The sequence below is a fragment of the Trifolium pratense genome, linkage group LG6 (assembly GCF_020283565.1).
Source record: "Trifolium pratense cultivar HEN17-A07 linkage group LG6, ARS_RC_1.1, whole genome shotgun sequence".
NCBI lineage: Eukaryota > Viridiplantae > Streptophyta > Magnoliopsida > Fabales > Fabaceae > Trifolium > Trifolium pratense.
Window position 1 is genome coordinate 10546663 of NC_060064.1, and position 25367 is coordinate 10572029.

General features: G+C 36.7%; 1 long non-coding RNA gene across 1 annotated transcript; it reads left to right on the top strand.

Moving 5' to 3' along the window:
• The first annotated feature begins 17649 nt into the window (after positions 1-17649).
• LOC123890456 lies at positions 17650-23351 on the top strand. Its single transcript, XR_006802835.1, has 4 exons — positions 17650-17853; positions 18217-18309; positions 21535-21676; positions 22911-23351. It is a non-coding gene; the product is annotated as an uncharacterized LOC123890456 (long non-coding RNA).
• Positions 23352-25367: the final 2016 nt, after the last annotated feature.

Here is a 25367-nt window from a genome sequence, read left to right on the forward strand (position 1 = left end):
CATATACGATGTTCCCAACATCACTTAGTCTCCACCGACTTTTTCCATTCCAAGAAATGACTACTCGGTTCAAACATACTCAACCTTTATAAATCCTTCCTAGGCTCTTCTTGATCACCTAGTAATTCTGTATTTAAATCTCAGCTACTATCGAAAGTTGATTTCCAAACAACCATGATCTCCGTCTTGTTGATTCCAACACAACTCTCATCAGATTCCTCTGAAAACTTTTCATCAACAAAGCTTCCATCTTTATCACTCTTCCTCCTCTTTGAGGATGAACCATCAAGTGAAAGACAACCAAACAATGGAACATTCTTGCTACGAGTTCCGCTAGAAACACCACCAGTCCCACTTAATGTAATCGGGTTTTCAGTTCCCTAACCACACCTTCCATCCTTGACATCAATCTCCCACTTAACTTAACCCTCAAGGTACCCACCATTCGCATACTCGTCGTATGATCATCACTAGGTTTTCTTACCCTCGACGCACACGTCTTCTCCGTTTCCCAGCAACGGTGTTCACTTAACATTCAATCTGCTCCATCGTTCCCCAATGGCCACATTCTCCCTACGGCTAAACAACTTCATTCCGACTCACTCCGAAATGATCATCTGATACTTCCTCCAAAATATTCTCCAAATAAGAACTCCACTTCGAACAACGCTACTCAATCTTAAACAATCCACTTCAAGAACATCTCTATTCGTCCTTACTTCTCGCGTTCGAAACATCTTGGAGAGACAAAATCTTCTCCCCCACTTATCTCAAACCCACCTTTACACTTCCACTAGAACATTTGGTGTAAGCACCTAACCGTCCTATCGATTCCAAATCTATTCCTCCCAAGAGAAATCTAATACCGACAGCATTCACATGCATGTCGTATGCAAAGGGTAAACATAAGGTAAGATATCTAAGTATCTACTCAAAACCCCGGTGCAGTCCTCTTGACATACACACCACTACAAAATACATAAACACACTATTCCCATCTATGCTAATGTAACAACCTACGTAACAACTAGCATACATAATTACTACCACATGTCTATACATATATTTATAACTAAACTATATGTAAGACAATGAAACATCGATGTACACAAGACATCGAGTCAAGTACATGCATTACATTTCATATCACTCACAGATATGAATCCCACAAAATCAATTCAAACATGTATATATATATACATATAAAATATAGCATGCTTTCAACAACTTCTAAACACGAGAATACATTCACACTTAAGTAAACACTCAAGCTATAAACATAATAATACACAACAAAAACAGACAGACACAACTGGCACACATGCTCACTCGATCTGAATGCACAGACCGGCTCTGATTGACACATAACCTCACAGTCCGAAGACGACCTGCTCTGATACCACTTTGTAACGCCCAAACCCGTTACTTAATTAACTCTGCCTTTATAAAATCTTTTTCGAAAATACGCAGCGGAAAAATTGAAAATCTGATTTATAAAGTGTAACACCCAAACCCGTTATTTAATTAACTCTGCCTTTATAAAATCTTTTTCGAAAATACGCAGCGGAAAATTGAAAATCTGATTATAAAGCGCTGGTTTGAATATCACAAACTTCATTCAAAGATAATACTAATACATTTATCTAGTAAAATATTCGAATGAACTAAAAACAAAACCTCGCATCGAACGATGCGTTATTAGTTATACAAAACGGATACTTTTCAAATGAAAGCTTAAGACCAACAGAGTATACTAAGAGGACTACATGCATATACATATAAAAACCCCTTTTTCCCGTGTCTCAATCAGAGCAGAGCTTCACCATTGCACTCGGACGAGGCTAACACATTACCTGTCAACCTGGACCCCCAAAGGTCCAGCAATTAACACAAAGCAGAGAGTTAGAAAACATAAACATAAATATAAGTGTGAGTAGTATACTACACACTTCACACGCTATCATACATTTCTAACTCACGCACATACATCGTCAAATACGACTACCAATTAATCATTCATTTACAAAACACACCAATCATATAGTTTCACGTCTTCTCGGACACTACCAAAGTGTTCATTTTATAGTCATGACGGACTCTACACTTGTTCATTTTATAGTCATGACGGACTCTACACTTGTTCATTTTATAGTCATGACGGACTCTGCTCATATACCAAGACATGGCAACAATCACAGTGTTAAACAATTAGTAAATACCAAAGCTTAACACATACGGAAAACACATTACAATCCAATCAGATAATGTCACATAACGATTATCAAATACATGTGCATTTACCCTAATGCATCTAATGCCAATTATCCAATGTCATGTCATCCCTAGACACGACTAATGCATGTGGTACCAATTTACATTGTTCAGATTTCAGTCATGACGGACTGTTCAGATTATAGTCATGTACGGACTGTTCAGATTATAGTCATGCACGGACTGTTCAGATTATAGTCATGCACGGACTCTACATCAGTTTTACATCATGCAGGATGCTGGCCAACTTAGACCATCTCATTCAGTTTTACATCGTTGCTGGATGGTGTCAGTTTTAGATCATGCAGGATCATCATCAATACAGTTTAAAATCATGTCGGATCTCGGTTATCATCAACCATCTCACTCATAAAGAGGAGTCACACAGTTTTATATCGTGTTTGGATATGGGCTCCAGATCTCGGATAACATAATCCCATCTTCGGCCACTTTTCATAAACATAGTCCATTTTCATCAATTATTGGAATTCACATGATTCCCATAACACAATTATTCATGAATGCATGATTACTTTTAAACACATCAAATACATGACGCTATCTAGCTCGAAGCTATTCATTCACTGATGCGGAAACACAATTCCAACATCTAACACATTAGGATAACACAATATCCTATCACTCAAATCATAATTATTCACATGATAATTATCTGCATAACCATTTTTATACACATAAGGTTTCATTTACACTTATGTCATAAAACACACATCATTTCCTTAACATTGTAAATTAATGCTAAAACATAAACATAGTCACTTGAACTACAAGTCATTGCACACGCGTGCGAATCATATAACGATTAACAATAAGCATTAACAACATCAACATGTATCAACAAACATGTAAGGATACCCTTAAACCATGTTACAAGTGCCTAATTGCACTTAAAACAATTATCAAAAAGTTGCTGTCACAGTGCTGTTCGCTGAGCGAATCCGTAGCGAACCCGTAGCGAACACGTAGCGAACACGTAGCGAACACGTAGCGAACACGTTCGCTGTAGCGAACAGGTAGCGAACTACATCAGAGGGTTGCAGGTACATGGCGAACAGATAGCGAACCCGTAGCGAACTTATTCGCTAAGCGAATCCGTAGCGAATCCGTAGCGAACTTATTCGCTAAGCGAATCCGTAGCGAATCCGTAGCGAACTACACCAGAAATATCTGTTCTTGAGTTTTCTAAGGCGGTTTAACATTGAATCAACTCAAAAATTCATCCAAACATGTTATAAATTCATATAAACAGCCATTCCAAACATATATGGTATCAAGGAACATTAATCATCCCTTCCAAACATCCAAATACCTCTAATAATCAAAATCATGGCAATTTCTTGGGTTTTAAGCAAGTTTAACAAAACATGCAAATCATTGATCAAACATCTACATATACCCACTTTCAACTTCCCAAAGTTGTTTACCTCATCTATCATGAGTTCACTACACATGTTAGGATCAAAAGAATCCATTTTTCATTAAGAAAATCACCCACAAAACCCACAAGAAAATAGAGTGGAAAGAGTTTGGGAATGGAGGAATCGACATCCTCCCCTCTTTCGAATCACTCACGAATATGTAATCTAACTCTCGTACCTTAGCTCGACGAATCCACAAGCTTGCTCTTCTCTTTCTCTCCCACGAGCTCTCCCTCTCCCTCATGAGCTCCTTGCCCTAGCTAAGCTCTTCAACTTCTCATGGATTGCAACTTATGAGACTATTCATGGTTGACTTGGCTACTTATAGCTCTCTCTCTATTCTCATGGATCAAAGCCCACTTGGCTTAGGCCCAATGCCTATTCTACGCCCAAAGGCCCAAACAACATAACTTCTCGCTCATTAACTTACGTTCTCGCTAAATGATTATTCGCCGCTTAATAATTTAATTATAAATCACGCCCTCGCGTAATAAAATAATTAAATAACGAATACTAAATTTTGGGTCGTTACAACTCTACCCCCCTTAAAAGATTTTCGCCCTCGAAAATTACCCGACTAAAACACAACTCCGGATAAACTCCCTCATCCGACTTGCTAATTCCCAACTTGCATTCTAACCAACGGGTTTTCTAGTCATAACACCTTAACCGATACGGTCTCTTACACAAACCCCGATTCAAAATCACACTTCTTCCGAATTCATACCAACAACACATACAAACTCCAAATCATACCAAGTTTGACAAAATCAGTCAATCCCAATCGACACAATCTCGTCTACTCATCAACAATAGATCAAGGACAGCTAATCCCTTGATTTGTCGATAGATAGTCAACAATCGTGATGATGGCATAAACCATTCTCATCAAACTACTTAAAACTTTCTCTTAACATCTTACGGTACTCGCAGCACCACTCCAAAACAAAACCACTTAACCCAAAATACTCCGAAAGACCCTTCCGTTGCACACTTCACAACTTTTCAAATTCCATAAGTTCTTAACTGCGTCGAATCTCACTCCAACCATTCATTCGGTAGCACAACTCCTACGCTCATCTGCTGTCTAACTTCTCAAATTTCTTAACACATGCCAAAAATATACTATCGAACCGTCAAATTCTTTTTCCTTGCAATTCCCCAAATCATTGCGTCGAACCCCATCATAACTGTTTTATTTTCCAAACAATCTCTTATCCAAATTTCTAGGTTCCTTAACACGACATTTCCAATGTCACTTTTCCGTCGAGGTACTTTTATCCAAAATATTACCTTAAGTCACTCGTCGACTAACTATCATTTCATCGTCCATGATGAAAATATCCAAAATACTTTATTTCCTTACCACATAATATTACTATACTACTCCAACATATACGATGTTCCCAACATCACTTAGTCTCCACCGACTTTTTCCATTCCATAAATAATTTTCCAATTGCTACAAAACATCTCTGATACTTACTTCAAGCATCACTTCCAAATTCTCAACACACATTTTCCAAACACAACAATCACTTATGTGTGAGATAGTCCTTTCCGCAAATTCTTACTTGACATAAGTCACTTTCTTACGTCTCTCTAATACTCGTGCTCGACACGTTTCCAAAGGCTAACTTTCTTATCCCCAAACATCCAAAGGTAACACTTCGCACTTAGCTTCTCAAATCCTTCCAAGAAATGACTACTCGGTTCAAACATACTCAACCTTTATAAATCCTTCCTAGGCTCTTCTTGATCACCTAGTAATTCTGTATTTAAATCTCAGCTACTATCAAAAGTTGATTTTCCAAACAACCATGATCTCCGTCTTGTTGATTCCAACACAACTCTCATCAGATTCCTCTGAAAACTTTTCATCAACAAAGCTTCCATCTTTATCACTCTTCCTCCTCTTTGAGGATGAACCATCAAGTGAAAGACAACCAAACAATGGAACATTCTTGCTACGAGTTCCGCTAGAAACACCACCAGTCCCACTTATTGTAATCGGGTTTTCAGTTCCCTAACCACACCTTCCATCCTTGACATCAATCTCCCACTTAACTTAACCCTCAAGGTATCCACCATTCGCATACTCGTCGTATGATCATCACTAGGTTTTCTTACCCTCGACGCACACGTCTTCTCCGTTTCCCAGCAACGGTGTTCACTTAACATTTCAATCTGCTCCATCGTCCCCCAATGGCCACATTCTCCCTACGGCTAAACAACTTCATTCCGACTCACTCCGAAATGATCATCTGATACTTCCTCCAAAATATTCTCCAAATAAGAATTCCACTTCGAACAATGCTACTCAATCTTAAACAATCCACTTCAAGAACATCTCTATTCGTCCTTACTTCTCGCGTTCGAAACATCTTGGAGAGACAAAATCTTCTCCCCCACTTATCTCAAACCCACCTTTACACTTCCACTAGAACATCCGGTGTAAGCACCTAACCGTCCTATCGATTCCAAATTTATTCCTCCCAAGAGAAATCTAATACCGACAGCATTCACATGCATGTCGTATGAAAAGGGTAAACATAAGGTAAGATATCTAAGCATCTACTCAAAACCCCTGTGCAGTCCTCTTGACAAACACACCACTGCAAAATACATAAACACACTATTCCCGTCTATGCTAACGTAACAACCTACGTAACAACTAGCATACATAATTACTACCACATGTCTATACATATATTTATAACTAAACTATATGTAAGACAATGAAACATCCATGTACACAAGACATCGAGTCAAGTACATGCATTACATTTCGTTTGTCCGCATACTTACAACATCTACTCAAACATGTATAAAACATAGCATGTTCTAAAACAAGTTCTCATCATGAGAATACATTCACATAGTTCAATTAAAGAACCACACTAAGTACTAGTAATCAATCTACCACATGTCATAAACAAACATATAACAACACACATTAGGATCTACTTAAATCCTACTCCTTTCTCACTCTAGTGAAAAATTCATTTTCACTTACTCAAAAGAAAATAATCTTATGTTTTCAACAAAATCCTCATCACATGCAGTTTTACATCATGCTGGATCATCAACTATTAGCAATAAGCATCTACAAACCAAAAGTTCAAACCACACAAATTTTTAAAACTTAAGCATAAAAATACTCAACCACTACTTGACTTGATAACTTATAACAATGATAAGTATCAATCGCATCAAGTACACACAACAAGAAAAGACAGACACAACTGGCACACACGCTCACTCGATCTGACTGCACAGACCGACTCTGATTGACACGTAACCTCACAGTCCGAAGACGACCTGCTCTGATACCACTTTGTAACACCCAAACCCGTTATTTAATTAACTCTGCCTTTATAAAATCTTTTTCGAAAATACGCAGCGGAAAATTGAAAATCTGATTATAAAGCGCTGGTTTGAATATCACAAACTTCATTCAAAGATAATACTAATACATTTATCTAGTAAAATATTCGAATGAACTAAAAACAAAACCTCGCATCGAACGATGCGTTATTAGTTATACAAAACGGATACTTTTCAAATGAAATCTTAAGACCAACAGAGTATACTAAGAGGACTACATGCATATACATATAAAAACCCCTTTTTCCCGTGTCTCAATCAGAGCAGAGCTTCACCATTGCACTCGGACGAGGCTAACACATTACCTGTCAACCTGGACCCCCAAAGGTCCAGCAATTAACACAAAGCAGAGAGTTAGAAAACATAAACATAAATATAAGTGTGAGTAGTATACTACACACTTCACACGCTATCATACATTTCTAACTCACGCACATACATCGTCAAATACGACTACCAATTAATCATTCATTTACAAAACACACCAATCATATAGTTTCACGTCTTCTCGGACACTACCAAAGTGTTCATTTTATAGTCATGACGGACTCTACACTTGTTCATTTTATAGTCATGACGGACTCTACACTTGTTCATTTTATAGTCATGACGGACTCTGCTCATATACCAAGACATGGCAACAATCACAGTGTTAAACAATTAGTAAATACCAAAGCTTAACACATACGGAAAACACATTACAATCCAATCAGATAATGTCACATAACGATTATCAAATACATGTGCATTTACCCTAATGCATCTAATGCCAATTATCCAATGTCATGTCATCCCTAGACACGACTAATGCATGTGGTACCAATTTACATTGTTCAGATTTCAGTCATGACGGACTGTTCAGATTATAGTCATGTACGGACTGTTCAGATTATAGTCATGCACGGACTGTTCAGATTATAGTCATGCACGGACTCTACATCAGTTTTACATCATGCAGGATGCTGGCCAACTTAGACCATCTCATTCAGTTTTACATCGTTGCTGGATGGTGTCAGTTTTAGATCATGCAGGATCATCATCAATACAGTTTAAAATCATGTCGGATCTCGGTTATCATCAACCATCTCACTCATAAAGAGGAGTCACACAGTTTTATATCGTGTTTGGATATGGGCTCCAGATCTCGGATAACATAATCCCATCTTCGGCCACTTTTCATAAACATAGTCCATTTTCATCAATTATTGGAATTCACATGATTCCCATAACACAATTATTCATGAATGCATGATTACTTTTAAACACATCAAATACATGACGCTATCTAGCTCGAAGCTATTCATTCACTGATGCGGAAACACAATTCCAACATCTAACACATTAGGATAACACAATATCCTATCACTCAAATCATAATTATTCACATGATAATTATCTGCATAACCATTTTTATACACATAAGGTTTCATTTACACTTATGTCATAAAACACACATCATTTCCTTAACATTGTAAATTAATGCTAAAACATAAACATAGTCACTTGAACTACAAGTCATTGCACACGCGTGCGAATCATATAACGATTAACAATAAGCATTAACAACATCAACATGTATCAACAAACATGTAAGGATACCCTTAAACCATGTTACAAGTGCCTAATTGCACTTAAAACAATTATCAAAAAGTTGCTGTCACAGTGCTGTTCGCTGAGCGAATCCGTAGCGAACCCGTAGCGAACACGTAGCGAACACGTAGCGAACACGTAGCGAACACGTTCGCTGTAGCGAACAGGTAGCGAACTACATCAGAGGGTTGCAGGTACATGGCGAACAGATAGCGAACCCGTAGCGAACTTATTCGCTAAGCGAATCCGTAGCGAATCCGTAGCGAACTTATTCGCTAAGCGAATCCGTAGCGAATCCGTAGCGAACTACACCAGAAATATCTGTTCTTGAGTTTTCTAAGGCGGTTTAACATTGAATCAACTCAAAAATTCATCCAAACATGTTATAAATTCATATAAACAGCCATTCCAAACATATATGGTATCAAGGAACATTAATCATCCCTTCCAAACATCCAAATACCTCTAATAATCAAAATCATGGCAATTTCTTGGGTTTTAAGCAAGTTTAACAAAACATGCAAATCATTGATCAAACATCTACATATACCCACTTTCAACTTCCCAAAGTTGTTTACCTCATCTATCATGAGTTCACTACACATGTTAGGATCAAAAGAATCCATTTTTCATTAAGAAAATCACCCACAAAACCCACAAGAAAATAGAGTGGAAAGAGTTTGGGAATGGAGGAATCGACATCCTCCCCTCTTTCGAATCACTCACGAATATGTAATCTAACTCTCGTACCTTAGCTCGACGAATCCACAAGCTTGCTCTTCTCTTTCTCTCCCACGAGCTCTCCCTCTCCCTCATGAGCTCCTTGCCCTAGCTAAGCTCTTCAACTTCTCATGGATTGCAACTTATGAGACTATTCATGGTTGACTTGGCTACTTATAGCTCTCTCTCTATTCTCATGGATCAAAGCCCACTTGGCTTAGGCCCAATGCCTATTCTACGCCCAAAGGCCCAAACAACATAACTTCTCGCTCATTAACTTACGTTCTCGCTAAATGATTATTCGCCGCTTAATAATTTAATTATAAATCACGCCCTCGCGTAATAAAATAATTAAATAACGAATACTAAATTTTGGGTCGTTACATAAAGCGCTGGTTTGAATATTACAAACTCCATTCAAAGATAATACTAATACATTTATCTAGTAAAATATTCGAATGAACTAAAAACAAAACCTCGCACCGAACGATGCGTTATTAGTTATACAAAACGGATACTTTTCAAATGAAAGCTTAAGACCAACAGAGTATACTAAGAGGACTACATGCATATACATATAAAAACCCCTTTTTCCTGTGTCTCAATCAGAGCAGAGCTTCACCATTGCACTCGGACGAGGCTAACACATAACCTGTCAACCTGGACCCCCAAAGGTCCAGCAATTACACATAGCAGAGAGTTAGAAAACATAAACATAAATATAAGTGTGAGTAGTATACTACACACTTCACACGCTATCATACATTTCTAACTCACGCACATACATCGTCAAATACGACTACCAATTAATCATTCATTTACAAACACACCAATCATATAGTTTCACGTCTTCTCGGACACTACCAAAGTGTTCATTTTATAGTCATGACGGACTCTACACTTGTTCATTTTATAGTCATGACGGACTCTGCTCACATACCAAGACATGGCAACAATCATAGTATTAAACAATTAGTAAATACCAAAGCTTAACACATACGGAAAACACATTACAATCCAATCAGATAATGTCACTTAACAATTATCAAATACATGTGCATTTACCCTAATGCATCTAATGCCAATTATCCAATGTCATGTCATCCCTAGACACGACTAATGCATGTGGTACCATTTCCACGTTGTTCAGATTTCAGTCATGACGGACTGTTCAGATTATAGTCATGTACGGACTGTTCAGATTATAGTCATGTACGGACTGTTCAGATTATAGTCATGCACGGACTCTACATCAGTTTTACATCATGCAGGATGCTGTCAGTTTTACATCATGCAGGATGCTCGTCACCCCATTTAAGATGAACTAACAGTTTTACATCATGTTGGATGCGTCGGAACTTACCGAACCACCTTATCTCCCTTGGATAAGCTCAATAACAGTTTTATATCATGTAGGATATGGTTATCATCAACCATCTCTCCCATAAAGAGGAGTCACACAGTTTTATATCATGTTTGGATATGGGCTCCAGATCTCGGATAACATAATCCCATCTTCGGCCACTTTTCATAAACATAGTCCATTTTCATCAATTATTGGAATTCACATGATTCCCATAACACAATTATTCATGAATGCATGATTACTTTTAAACACATCAAATACATGACGCTATCTAGCTCGAAGCTATTCATTCACTGATGCGGAAACACAATTCCAACATCTAACACATTAGGATAACACAATATCCTATCACTCAAATCATAATTATTCACATGATAATTATCTGCATAACCATTTTTATACACATAAAGTTTCATTTACACTTATGTCATAAAACACACATCATTTCCTTAACATTGCAAATTAATGCTACAACATCACATTGCTCACTTTAAGCTACAACTTATTGCATACACGTTTATCAATCATATAACGATTAACAATAAGTATTAACAGTATCAACATGTATCAATAATCATGTAAGGACACCCTTAAACCATGTTACAAGTGCCTAATTACACTTACGAACATCAACAAAAATTGCTGTCACAGAGGCCTTCGCTAAGAGAGGGCTTAGCGAGACATGGCGAACCTCACCAGGAAGTCACCTGCTCATGGCGAGCATTGGCGAGCTTCAGCGAACATGTTCGCTACAGCGAACTCCTGGTCGCTTAGCGAACTACACCAGAAAAATATCTGTTCTTGAGTTTCTCTAAGGCGGTTTAACATTGAATCCACTCAAAAATCCATCTAGACATGTTATAAATTCTTATAAACAGCTAATTCAAGCATATATGGTATCTATGAACATTAATTAACACTCACAAACACCCACATACATCACACTTACAAATTCATACCAATTTCTTGCATTTTAAGCAAGTTTAACAAAACATGCAAATCATTGATCAAACATCTACATATACCCACTTTCAACTCCCCAAAGTTGTTTACCTCATCTACCATGAGTTTACTACACATGTTAGGATCAAAAGAATCCATTTTCCATTAAGAAAATCACCCACAAAACCCACAAGAAAATAGAGTGGAAAGAGTTTGGGAATGGAGGAATCGACATCCTCCCCTCTTTCGAATCACTCACGAATATGTAATCTAACTCTCGTACCTTAGTTCGACGATTCCTCGAGCTTGCTCTTCTCTTTCTCTTCCACGAGCTCTCCCTCTCCCTCATGAGCTCCTCCTCTTGCTCTTTCTCAAGAATTGTAACTTATGAGACTATTCATGGTTGACTTGCTACTTATAGCTCTCTCTATTCTCATGGATCAAAGCCCAATTGGCTTAGGCCCAATGCCTATTCCACGCCCAAAGGCCCAAACAACATAACTTCTCGCTCATTAACTTACGTTCTCGCTAAATGATTATTCGCCGCTTAATAATTTAATTATAAATCACGCCCTCGCGTAATAAAATAATTAAATAACGAATACTAAATTTTGGGTCGTTACAATTCTCCCCCACTTAAAATATTTTCGCCCTCGAAAATGGCTCGACTAAGAACAACCTCGGATGAACTCTCTCATCCGACTTTCTAATTCCAACTTACATTCTAACCAATGGGTTTCCTCATACTACCTTAACCAAAACATACAAAACACTTCATGCAAATTCGCCCATGATGGCGGCAAAGCAATCCTATACGTCACTTTTCCGAATCATTTTACTTCCCTCGGTATTCCTTTATACCATCTCCGGTCAAAATAACACTTCTTCCGGATTCATACCAACAATCATTCAAATTCCAAACAAACCAAGTCTGACAAAATCAGTTTATTCCAATCTACACAATGAAGTTTACTACCAACAATAGATCAAGGATAGCTAATCCCTCGATTTGTCGATAGATAGTCAACAATCGTGACAACGGTATAAATCATTCTTATCAAACTACTTAAAATTTCAACTTAACATCTTACGGTACTCGCAGCACCACTCCAAAACAAAACCACTTAACCCAAAATACTCCGAAAGACCCTTCCGTTGCATACTTCACAACTTTTCAAATTCCATAAGTTCTTAACTGCGTCGAATCTCACTCCAACCATTCATTCGGTAGCACAACTTCTACACTCATCTGTTGTCCAACTTCTCAAAGTTCTTAACACATTCCAAAAAAATATATTATCTCCAACCGTCAAATTCTTTTCCTTCGCAACTCCCTAATCGTTGCGTCGAACCCCATTATAACTGTTTTATTTTCCAAACAATCTCTTATCCAAATTTCTAGGTTCCTTAACACGACATTTCCAATGTCACTTTTCCGTCGAGGTACTTTTATCCAAAATATTACCTTAAGTCACTCGTCGACTAACTATCATTTCATCATCCATGACGAAAATATCCAAAATATTTTATTTCCTTACCACATAGTATTACTATACTACTCCAACATATACGATGTTCCCAACATCACTTAGTCTCCACCGACTTTTTCCATTCCAAGAAATGACTACTCGGTTCAAACATACTCAACCTTTATAAATCCTTCCTAGGCTCTTCTTGATCACCTAGTAATTCTGTATTTAAATCTCAGCTACTATCGAAAGTTGATTTCCAAACAACCATGATCTCCGTCTTGTTGATTCCAACACAACTCTCATCAGATTCCTCTGAAAACTTTTCATCAACAAAGCTTCCATCTTTATCACTCTTCCTCCTCTTTGAGGATGAACCATCAAGTGAAAGACAACCAAACAATGGAACATTCTTGCTACGAGTTCCGCTAGAAACACCACCAGTCCCACTTAATGTAATCGGGTTTTCAGTTCCCTAACCACACCTTCCATCCTTGACATCAATCTCCCACTTAACTTAACCCTCAAGGTACCCACCATTCGCATACTCGTCGTATGATCATCACTAGGTTTTCTTACCCTCGACGCACACGTCTTCTCCGTTTCCCAGCAACGGTGTTCACTTAACATTCAATCTGCTCCATCGTTCCCCAATGGCCACATTCTCCCTACGGCTAAACAACTTCATTCCGACTCACTCCGAAATGATCATCTGATACTTCCTCCAAAATATTCTCCAAATAAGAACTCCACTTCGAACAACGCTACTCAATCTTAAACAATCCACTTCAAGAACATCTCTATTCGTCCTTACTTCTCGCGTTCGAAACATCTTGGAGAGACAAAATCTTCTCCCCCACTTATCTCAAACCCACCTTTACACTTCCACTAGAACATTTGGTGTAAGCACCTAACCGTCCTATCGATTCCAAATCTATTCCTCCCAAGAGAAATCTAATACCGACAGCATTCACATGCATGTCGTATGCAAAGGGTAAACATAAGGTAAGATATCTAAGTATCTACTCAAAACCCCGGTGCAGTCCTCTTGACATACACACCACTACAAAATACATAAACACACTATTCCCATCTATGCTAATGTAACAACCTACGTAACAACTAGCATACATAATTACTACCACATGTCTATACATATATTTATAACTAAACTATATGTAAGACAATGAAACATCGATGTACACAAGACATCGAGTCAAGTACATGCATTACATTTCATATCACTCACAGATATGAATCCCACAAAATCAATTCAAACATGTATATATATATACATATAAAATATAGCATGCTTTCAACAACTTCTAAACACGAGAATACATTCACACTTAAGTAAACACTCAAGCTATAAACATAATAATACACAACAAAAACAGACAGACACAACTGGCACACATGCTCACTCGATCTGAATGCACAGACCGGCTCTGATTGACACATAACCTCACAGTCCGAAGACGACCTGCTCTGATACCACTTTGTAACGCCCAAACCCGTTATTTAATTAACTCTGCCTTTATAAAATCTTTTTCGAAAATACGCAGCGGAAAAATTGAAAATCTGATTTATAAAGCGCTGGTTTGAATATTACAAACTCCATTCAAAGATAATACTAATACATTTATCTAGTAAAATATTCGAATGAACTAAAAACAAAACCTCGCACCGAACGATGCGTTATTAGTTATACAAAACGGATACTTTTCAAATGAAAGCTTAAGACCAATAGAGTATACTAAGAGGACTACATGCATATACATATAAAAACCCCTTTTTCCTGTGTCTCAATCAGAGCAGAGCTTCACCATTGCACTCGGACGAGGCTAACACATAACCTGTCAACCTGGACCCCCAAAGGTCCAGCAATTACACATAGCAGAGAGTTAGAAAACATAAACATAAATATAAGTGTGAGTAGTATACTACACACTTCACACGCTATCATACATTTCTAACTCACGCACATACATCGTCAAATACGACTACCAATTAATCATTCATTTACAAACACACCAATCATATAGTTTCACGTCTTCTCGGACACTACCAAAGTGTTCATTTTATAGTCATGACGGACTCTACACTTGTTCATTTTATAGTCATGACGGACTCTGCTCACATACCAAGACATGGCAACAATCATAGTATTAAACAATTAGTAAATACCAAAGCTTAACACATACGGAAAACACATTACAATCCAATCAGATAATGTCACTTAACAATTATCAAATACATGTGCATTTACCCTAATGCATCTAATGCCAATTATCCAATGTCATGTCATCCCTAGACACGACTAATGCATGTGGTACCATTTCCACGTTGTTCAGATTTCAGTCATGACGGACTGTTCAGATTATAGTCATGTACGGACTGTTCAGATTATAGTCATGTACGGACTGTTCAGATTATAGTCATGCACGGACTCTACATCAGTTTTACATCATGCAGGATGCTGTCAGTTTTACATCATGCAGGATGCTCGTCACCCCATTTAAGATGAACTAACAGTTTTACATCATGTTGGATGCGTCGGAACTTACCGAACCACCTTATCTCCCTTGGATAAGCTCAATAACAGTTTTATATCATGTAGGATATGGTTATCATCAACCATCTCTCCCATAAAGAGGAGTCACACAGTTTTATATCATGTTTGGATATGGGCTCCAGATCTCGGATAACATAATCCCATCTTCGGCCACTTTTCATAAACATAGTCCATTTTCATCAATTATTGGAATTCACATGATTCCCATAACACAATTATTCATGAATGCATGATTACTTTTAAACACATCAAATACATGACGCTATCTAGCTCGAAGCTATTCATTCACTGATGCGGAAACACAATTCCAACATCTAACACATTAGGATAACACAATATCCTATCACTCAAATCATAATTATTCACATGATAATTATCTGCATAACCATTTTTATACACATAAAGTTTCATTTACACTTATGTCATAAAACACACATCATTTCCTTAACATTGCAAATTAATGCTACAACATCACATTGCTCACTTTAAGCTACAACTTATTGCATACACGTTTATCAATCATATAACGATTAACAATAAGTATTAACAGTATCAACATGTATCAATAATCATGTAAGGACACCCTTAAACCATGTTACAAGTGCCTAATTACACTTACGAACATCAACAAAAATTGCTGTCACAGAGGCCTTCGCTAAGCGAGGGCTTAGCGAGACATGGCGAACCTCACCAGGAAGTCACCTGCTCATGGCGAGCATTGGCGAGCTTCAGCGAACATGTTCGCTACAGCGAACTCCTGGTCGCTTAGCGAACTACACCAGAAAAATATCTGTTCTTGAGTTTCTCTAAGGCGGTTTAACATTGAATCCACTCAAAAATCCATCTAGACATGTTATAAATTCTTATAAACAGCTAATTCAAGCATATATGGTATCTATGAACATTAATTAACACTCACAAACACCCACATACATCACACTTACAAATTCATACCAATTTCTTGCATTTTAAGCAAGTTTAACAAAACATGCAAATCATTGATCAAACATCTACATATACCCACTTTCAACTCCCCAAAGTTGTTTACCTCATCTACCATGAGTTTACTACACATGTTAGGATCAAAAGAATCCATTTTCCATTAAGAAAATCACCCACAAAACCCACAAGAAAATAGAGTGGAAAGAGTTTGGGAATGGAGGAATCGACATCCTCCCCTCTTTCGAATCACTCACGAATATGTAATCTAACTCTCGTACCTTAGTTCGACGATTCCTCGAGCTTGCTCTTCTCTTTCTCTTCCACGAGCTCTCCCTCTCCCTCATGAGCTCCTCCTCACTACAACAAAAATGTGTTTTAGCTTCAAAAATTCTAGCGTCAGCCGCGACTCGGACGCTACTAGCGTCCCCATTGTGTCTGTTGGGCGGACTCTACGTATTTTTTCAATTTAATTTAAATTTTTAATGAGTCATTAAATATAGCGTCTGCCAAAGCAGACGTTACTTAGAAGCTAAAGAAATTAAAAATACAAAAATATGTTAGTGTCTATAGTGGCAGACGCTAAATAGACCAAATTAATAAAAATTACATGTTATAAAACACTTAAATTAATAAAAATAAAAATATTAGTTTTCGCCAACAATTATCTTCCCTCTCTGATGAACTAACCCTCAATCTCACAAACCCTCAATCTCATTAAACTCTCTTCAGTTCCCAACTTCTCAATTTTCACACAAATCCACAATCTAAGTCAACTCTTTTCTCAATCTCATCTAAACCTTTTTCTCAATCGAACCCGATTTCGTTCACGAACCCATTCGCCAATCTTTCTCTACCTCAGAATCTGTCGTTCGCTTTTCATAATGAAGAACACCGTGTGATGCTCAACCTGCGTTCACTAATATTGTTGGATCCGTGTTTCTCTTGATTAGCTTCAATCTCCGTGTGCTTTTTTTTTTATCAGGTTTGGCGAAAGAGAAGATTGGTGGATTTAGAAATTGTCACCACATATGAAACGAAGAACCCTAAAATCAAAGGAATTGGAAATTGATAGTCACAGAAACTTCTCTCAACTCGCTAATTCTCTCCGCCGTTCAGTCATCATTTCACCGTTGATGACTCCTCCTTCAATTGGTATATCTAAATCTTGCTCCCTCGTTTCGATCTCTAATCTTCTGAGTTCATTGACTGTATTTTCTTTGTTTACGTCTATTTTTTTCCTCCTTAGCTAACCATGTATTTGGATGATGGTGGGTTGAACAAATTCTCCCTCCCACTATTGATTGTTTTGATTGGCTAGCATTTACAAGATAACTTTTATTTTATTATAGTATATTGTATTCAAATTCTGATGAATTGAAGTGTTTCTAATTTAACCACACCCATTTTAACCAATTTTTTTCAATTCTTATGAAAAACTATGATAGACACTGACTTAAGCCTTCAAAGTTTGTACCTACTTTGTGCTTAAAACTAAAATTGGTTTTATATATGCAGGTAAACCCTATGAATCTTGTGTCCAGGAACAAAAAGATACAAGTTATTTCAATCTTGAAGGGTCATTGCCAAGACCTTCTTGCTTCCATGCAGGTGATTTTTTATTGTTATTCTACTTCAATGCATTTTAGTGGGTTCTATATGTAGAATTGGATTTTAATTACGTTATGTGATCATGTCTTTATTGGTTGTCCATAGCTACATGGTGTTTTCTTTGGTAATAATATAGATATGTGTGTGTTTGTGTGTGTGAAATGGAAACAAGAGCTAGGGTTTGTGTTTGGATCTTGAGTTGTGCATGATTTTTTATTGATAAAGCTTAGAGAGTTATGGTGGAGAATTGTGATATATTATAGCGTATAATATTTATTGGTACCCTCTTTACTGGTGAAGATGATGATGCATTGACTCACACCAAACAGGTTATTGTGTGTGTGTCTGTGGGTTTTTTTGGTTGTCTTTATTTTAATTTAAAATTTAAAGGGTAGTCCTTCCATTTAATTAAATAGATTGAATGATAATTTTCTATAGTTGAATGTGTGTTCTTTAATTCATAATAGGTAAAAACTTTGAATGCTTAATTTTGAATGTTTGAGAAACTGTTTCAAGGTTTCTTTTTCTATGTAGACAGTTCAAATCCCAATTCCAATTTTTGAACCAAAAGACTAGAATATAAGCTAACAAAGTACTGAACCGTTTTGCCTCTTATTGCACAAAACATGTATCATTTTATCTCTTTTGATTCAACCAAGATAATGAGCTTGGTGTTTGATAACGAGGGAATAATGGACAAATCCATTTGATATGCACCACACAATTGAAAGGCATGGCTTAATCAAAATATCATAGACTTTATAAAGAGATTGACTTTGAAATTTTTTTATTCACTCTCTTTGGAGAAGTAATATTTGATATAGAGTGCAAGGTCGTAGAAATATTTATTACACATGAATTATAATATTATATGTGTTCACAAGGAAACTTTTGTTTCGGTTCCATGTAAAAAGAAAGATCACAAGCCTGTTATAGTTATACACATGATAATGAATTGATATTTTAAAAGACTCGAGGATTCCTTTCTTTTTTGACGTGTTTGCAATTTTAGTTTAAATCTGTTTTGTTTTGTAAATATTTCTTCTGCACTTTTTGTTAGTTCTTTGATCTTATCTCTTTTGTAATGAGTTTAGACAAAGTGACTTTTGTAACACCCAAAACTAACTACCCTTAAAAACGTGATCTTAAAAACTTTTTAAAGATAAGTAGCCGGAGCGCTACGGAAAAACATTTTCAAAAAAACGATCGTGCACATGACACGAAACGTCGCAGCGGAAAACATAACATAAAGGATTTTCAAAGCAATGAACAAAATAGTTCAAAAGATAATTCATTAACATAAAACATAAGTTAAGATGTTCGCATCGATATACGACGGAATACAAACGATCCCCGACTCGATGTTACAACTACCAGAGCACTAATATACATCACAACCAAACTAACTTAACAAAACTATACAAAGGTAGCCTACACTAGCTCCTCACCAAAAGTGCTCCACACCAAAACGATCTACAGCTAAAGCTCGATCGAAACCTCGACCTGAATACCTGAACCCCCAAAGGTCCAGCACATAACAAATAGGTAGAGAGTTAGTAAACATAATCACATACATACGAATATAGAAACGCACCTATATTCAACCTATCACATATTACTAACTCACACACATGCCTCCATAAGCAACACACCAGATAACACATACTCACAAATACACAACCAGATAGTTTCGCGTCGTTTCGGACCACACAAAGAACTCACATAACACATAACACATAATTGCACATTTACTCAAATGCGACTAATGCCAAACATTCAATGTCATGCCAACCTAGACACGACTAATGCATGTGGTACCATCGTCTTTATCAAAGAACCTGACCTTTGATATCCTCTTTATTGGGCAAGCCCAATATCCTCTTTATCAGACAAGTCTGAAATCCCTAAATAATGCATGAATGTATGAATGTCATGCAAATACCAAACATATGGTAAACTCACAAATGGATAACCTAATCCAACTTACTTCTTTATCAGACAAGCTGATATCCCTCTTTATTAAAGTATACAAACCTTAATATTCTTCTTTGACATTTTATATAAATGCCATTACACAACACAATTATTAAACATATAATAATTCCAAACCAAAACGAAACCAAATACATGGATACACACACTTTACAAACATTAACAAAAATTGCTGTCACAGAGCTGTTCGCTGAGCGAACCCGTAGCGAACCCGTAGCGAACACGTAGCGAACACGTAGCGAACACGTAGCGAACACGTAGCGAACACGTTCGCTGTAGCGAACAGGTAGCGAACTACATCAGAGGGTTACAGGTACATGGCGAACATGTAGCGAACTCGTAGCGAACTTATTCGCTAAGCGAATCCGTAGCGAATCCGTAGCGAACTTATTCGCTAAGCGAATCCGTAGCGAATCCGTAGCGAACTACACCAGAAAATATCTGTTCTTGAGTTTCTAAGGCGGTTTAACATTGATTCCACTCAAAAATACATCTAAACATGTTATAAATGCATAACAAGTGATCAATCATGTATATACCATACATATATACATGAATCAACAATCAAAAACACCAAAACACATCACACATACAAAATCATGTCAATTTCTTGCAAAATAAGCAAAGTTGCATAAACATGCAAAACCATCATCAAACATAAACATATTCCCTCCTAGATGTTCATTAAGCATACTAAGATGAAAAGACATGTTTATGATAAAGAAACTTCACCCAAACCCCAAAGAAATTGGATGAGAGAGTTTAGGAATGGAGGCTAGACACCTCCCCTCTCTTGGATCACCCAAGCTTATGCTTAACCACTCTCACCTTGGATTGAATGATGATTCTTGGCCTCTAAATCTCTTCTCCTTGCTCGAGTTCTTCTTCTTGCTCTCCTAGGGTTCTTGCTTTGCTTCTAAGTTTACAAACCTCACTTCTCATGAAAAATGAATTGTGATCCTATTCATGGGTTTGACTTGGTACTTATACTACTCTCCAATTCTCTTGGTTCAAGCCCAACTTGCCTAAGCCCACTCAGCTTCTATCACACGCCCAAGCCCACTAACACGACAAAGGTTTCGCTCACAAACTTAAGTTCGCGCTAAATAATCATAGGTCGCGTAAATAAATATTTAACACTAACCCAAAATATATGCAAATATATAAAATATCGATTTACTAAAAATCGGGTCGTTACAACTTTCAATTTATTATTGCTTACTTTTTATGCAGGAAGCTGATATTGCTTGTCCTAGTATCGTGCCGGTGCATAAATTCGATGTTAAGAATGAGTATGAGATGATTTAAAACTATAAGGTTCTTCACTATCATGCTACAAATCCTTAAGTCTTTTGTTTTGTTCTTCAAAATACATGTACTTCAATTCTAGCCTTGTTTTTAATTATAGCCCTCTGTACTACATCTTGTATTTGGCCTCTTATAATTGGCATTTTGTTATGTATGGATGATTTTAACTTGTTCCAAAATGCATACTTGTTGTCGTCTTTTGCTTCTCCACTCTATGTGAGCCTTTCTCTCAATTTCATTACATTTCAATGTGACTCTTCCCGACTCAAAAAGTTTATGACCTTAAGATTTTGAGGGATGTGTGCTATTGGATTTAATTTTCTTTGAATTTGGATGACTTTTGATGTGCTTGCATGATGGCTAAGTTATCCAATTTATGTTTTAAGATTTATTATACTTTTTAAGGGAATTTTTCTTTTGAATCGTTTAAAAATGCACAAGATCAACCAATAAGAATCTTGCTGTTGCATTATCTTTAGATAATTACACATATATGTACTTGCATATAATTATCTACCTCTATGACAAAAATACTTAAAAGATTTACTTACCAATATATGGCTTTTTATTATCTACCTCTATGCATTATCTCTTTAAAGTGTTGATGAAGATCTGACTTACCAGCTTCAGATTTACTTACCAATATATGACTTTTTATTATAAATTAGTTTACCATAGGGAATATATTAATATGTTCTCCAAGAGTGTAAGAAACCTTTTATAAGTATTGCATGTAACACTCTTAATTTTTAGTAAATGTGTCCATAAACACTTTGAATTTGATCTGTTCCTCAAATCAAATGGACCAATCTCTTGAAGAGAAAATTTCACAATTGGTCAGTATAGAGAAAAAACTCGTAAATTTTATTCATACTTATACTTATAAATCATGGGCACATATTGTTTAATTGCTTACTTGCACATGATATTGCATGTTAGTTTTGCGAGTGGCATAGTGTTGATATTATTGAAGGCTTAAATTTTGGCATTTTCAACAAATATTACTAATCTTACCAAGAGGCTAATAACGAATTAGTAAAGAAGTTGAGTTTGATTATCTTTGATAATAACTTGGTATTTACTCTTTGTTATGTAAATTGAAATTATAGCATTTTTGGGAAAGTCATAAGCCACTAAGCTTACCTTGCCACACTCACTAGTCTTCTATACTCACTTTGAAACTGAATTTATAATTTCTAGCTGCTGGATTTATTGATTTTTCAATTTCCATTTTCATAAAATATGCTGGTACATTTTATGTAGTGGGAATTTTGATTGAATATTGAAATGTAAATATGCAGGACAAACATCTGGAACATTTGAGTCAATTGACAGTGCTTTTGGGGTTTGTAATGATATTAGTGTCATATCGATTTACAGGAACAACATCTAGAACATTTGAGTCAATTGACACAAAATGAAGACAGTCGAAGAAGATGATGAAATTAAGATGCACATCATTGCCACTATTTCAGTACTTGTACCAAAATATCTTGCTTATGCTAGATTGGTATAATTGAATCTTTTAGCATCTATATATGGTTTTTTTACAATTGATATGCAATCATTTACATAGGTTGTAGGTAGGTGAATTTCTATTAAACTGGTGTATTTAAAGTTTTCCTAGATTCATAGGCATATTGGTCCAAGGATGCAGTACGAGTTATACTAATGACATTATTTTTGTCGCATTTCTAAGTTATTAATTGTATAAATACAATTGTGTTCTTGGCTTTCTTTTATGTCTTTGACTCTTTATCTTTGGTTTTGATACTTTAATGAGTATATTGGTAGAGATTTTATGGTTGTGAGAAATTATGGTCGCAAACTATGAAAGATAATTTTTTGATGTATTTTTAGAAATACAGGATAGGTTCCTTTCTAGGATGAGTTTTTGAAATTAAAAATTAAAAAACAAAAGCGTCTGCTTTAGCGGACGCTATATAATTCAGAAACTAAAATATAGCATCTATTTATAGCAGACGCTACATTTAGCGTCTGTCAAGCGGACTCTAAGGGTGACGTTTTATAACACCAATATATATGTGTAGCGTCACCCAAAAACCGAAGCTACTAGCGTCTGCCTCATATACATGTCACTAGCTTCTGCTTAGCATCTAACGGGACGGACGCCAAATAGCGTCTGCTGGACGCAACTGTCTAGCTTCGGGCATTTAAGTGTCTGCCACGATGTAGACGCTAAGCTGACGCTAAGTACCTTGTAGCGTCCGTTTTTTGCCATTTAGCGTCTCTTTTTGGCCGACGCTCCAAAGCAGTTTTCTTGTAGTGTCTTGCTCTTTCTCAAGAATTGTAACTTATGAGACTATTCATGGTTGACTTGCTACTTATAGCTCTCTCTATTCTCATGGATCAAAGCCCAATTGGCTTAGGCCCAATGCCTATTCCACGCCCAAAGGCCCAAACAACATAACTTCTCGCTCATTAACTTACGTTCTCGCTAAATGATTATTCGCCGCTTAATAATTTAATTATAAATCACGCCCTCGCGTAATAAAATAATTAAATAACGAATACTAAATTTTGGGTCGTTACAGGAGCCGTTCCGCTATTCGCGGGTAAGGGATAGGCTCCGTGACAGCTGTGGCTGGATAGAGGAGCACGTGCTAAACGTGCTGCTTAGCTGTTAAGCTAAGGCGGAATGGGTCAACATGCATGGATAGATGAGCACGTGTTAAATGCGCTGCTTACCCATTATGTCGAGCAGGACACGTCATTGGCTGACGTGTCGGGGAAGTCTCCCCTTATTGGGCTGTGCCCCAAATGTCGGGCAGAAGGGATTGGGCCAGCTCTTGGCCCAGTCCAGAACAGAACACAACAAACAGAAAAATGAAAACATAGTGGAGAAATCACAGCAAACCAAGCGATTTTAGCAAGCAAATTAACGAAAAAGAACATGAAGCAAGGAAAAACACGAAGAACACCATGAACACAACAAGCAGAATAATGAAAACAAAGGAAAAAGATGACACAAACCTACTTCGGGTGTAGGAGGTTGATGTGGGATTTGGGATTTTGTAGGAGGTTGATGTTGAGATCTATGATTTTGGAAATTTAGGATTTTTGTTTCAAGATTTGGGATTTTGTGAGAAGTTAAAATTTTGAACTTTTATAAAAAAATCTGAAATTGTTGATGCAAAATCTGGAAATGAATATGAATTTATGAAGAATATGGAGGAATTTGCGGAAGAAGATGAAGAAATAGAAAAATAATTTAGTTGGTGATGATGTACCATTAGATCCATGAACATGCAAAATTCAATGGTCTTTTTTTTTACAATAAGATCAAATGGTTAATATTAAGATTTATTGAGGTACATGGTGGACCTCCTACCATGTTGATCCACCTAATATATTTGGGGTTGAAAATTTAACGGAAGGGATCTTTTTGACTAACAGAGATATCAATAAGGGACCCAGATGAACCAATTATTCATTAAGAGACCAATGTGAAACCAAAAATTTCTTTAAGGGACCAAAATACTAATTAAGCCTACAATTTACTATTGGGTGCGTTTGATTCGTAAAACAACAAAGACTGGACAAGACAGTACAAGACATAACAATATAAATACAGGACATGACAAAACTGTATCGGAGAGAAATAAAGCAATAATATTTTTATATTTGAAAATAAAATGTGTATTTTAGTATTTTTTTTATAGTTGTACCGTGGACAAAAAGTTGTACTGTGGTTCAGTGAGGGACAAAAATTCTTGTTTTTTTCCTGTCTCTTGCTA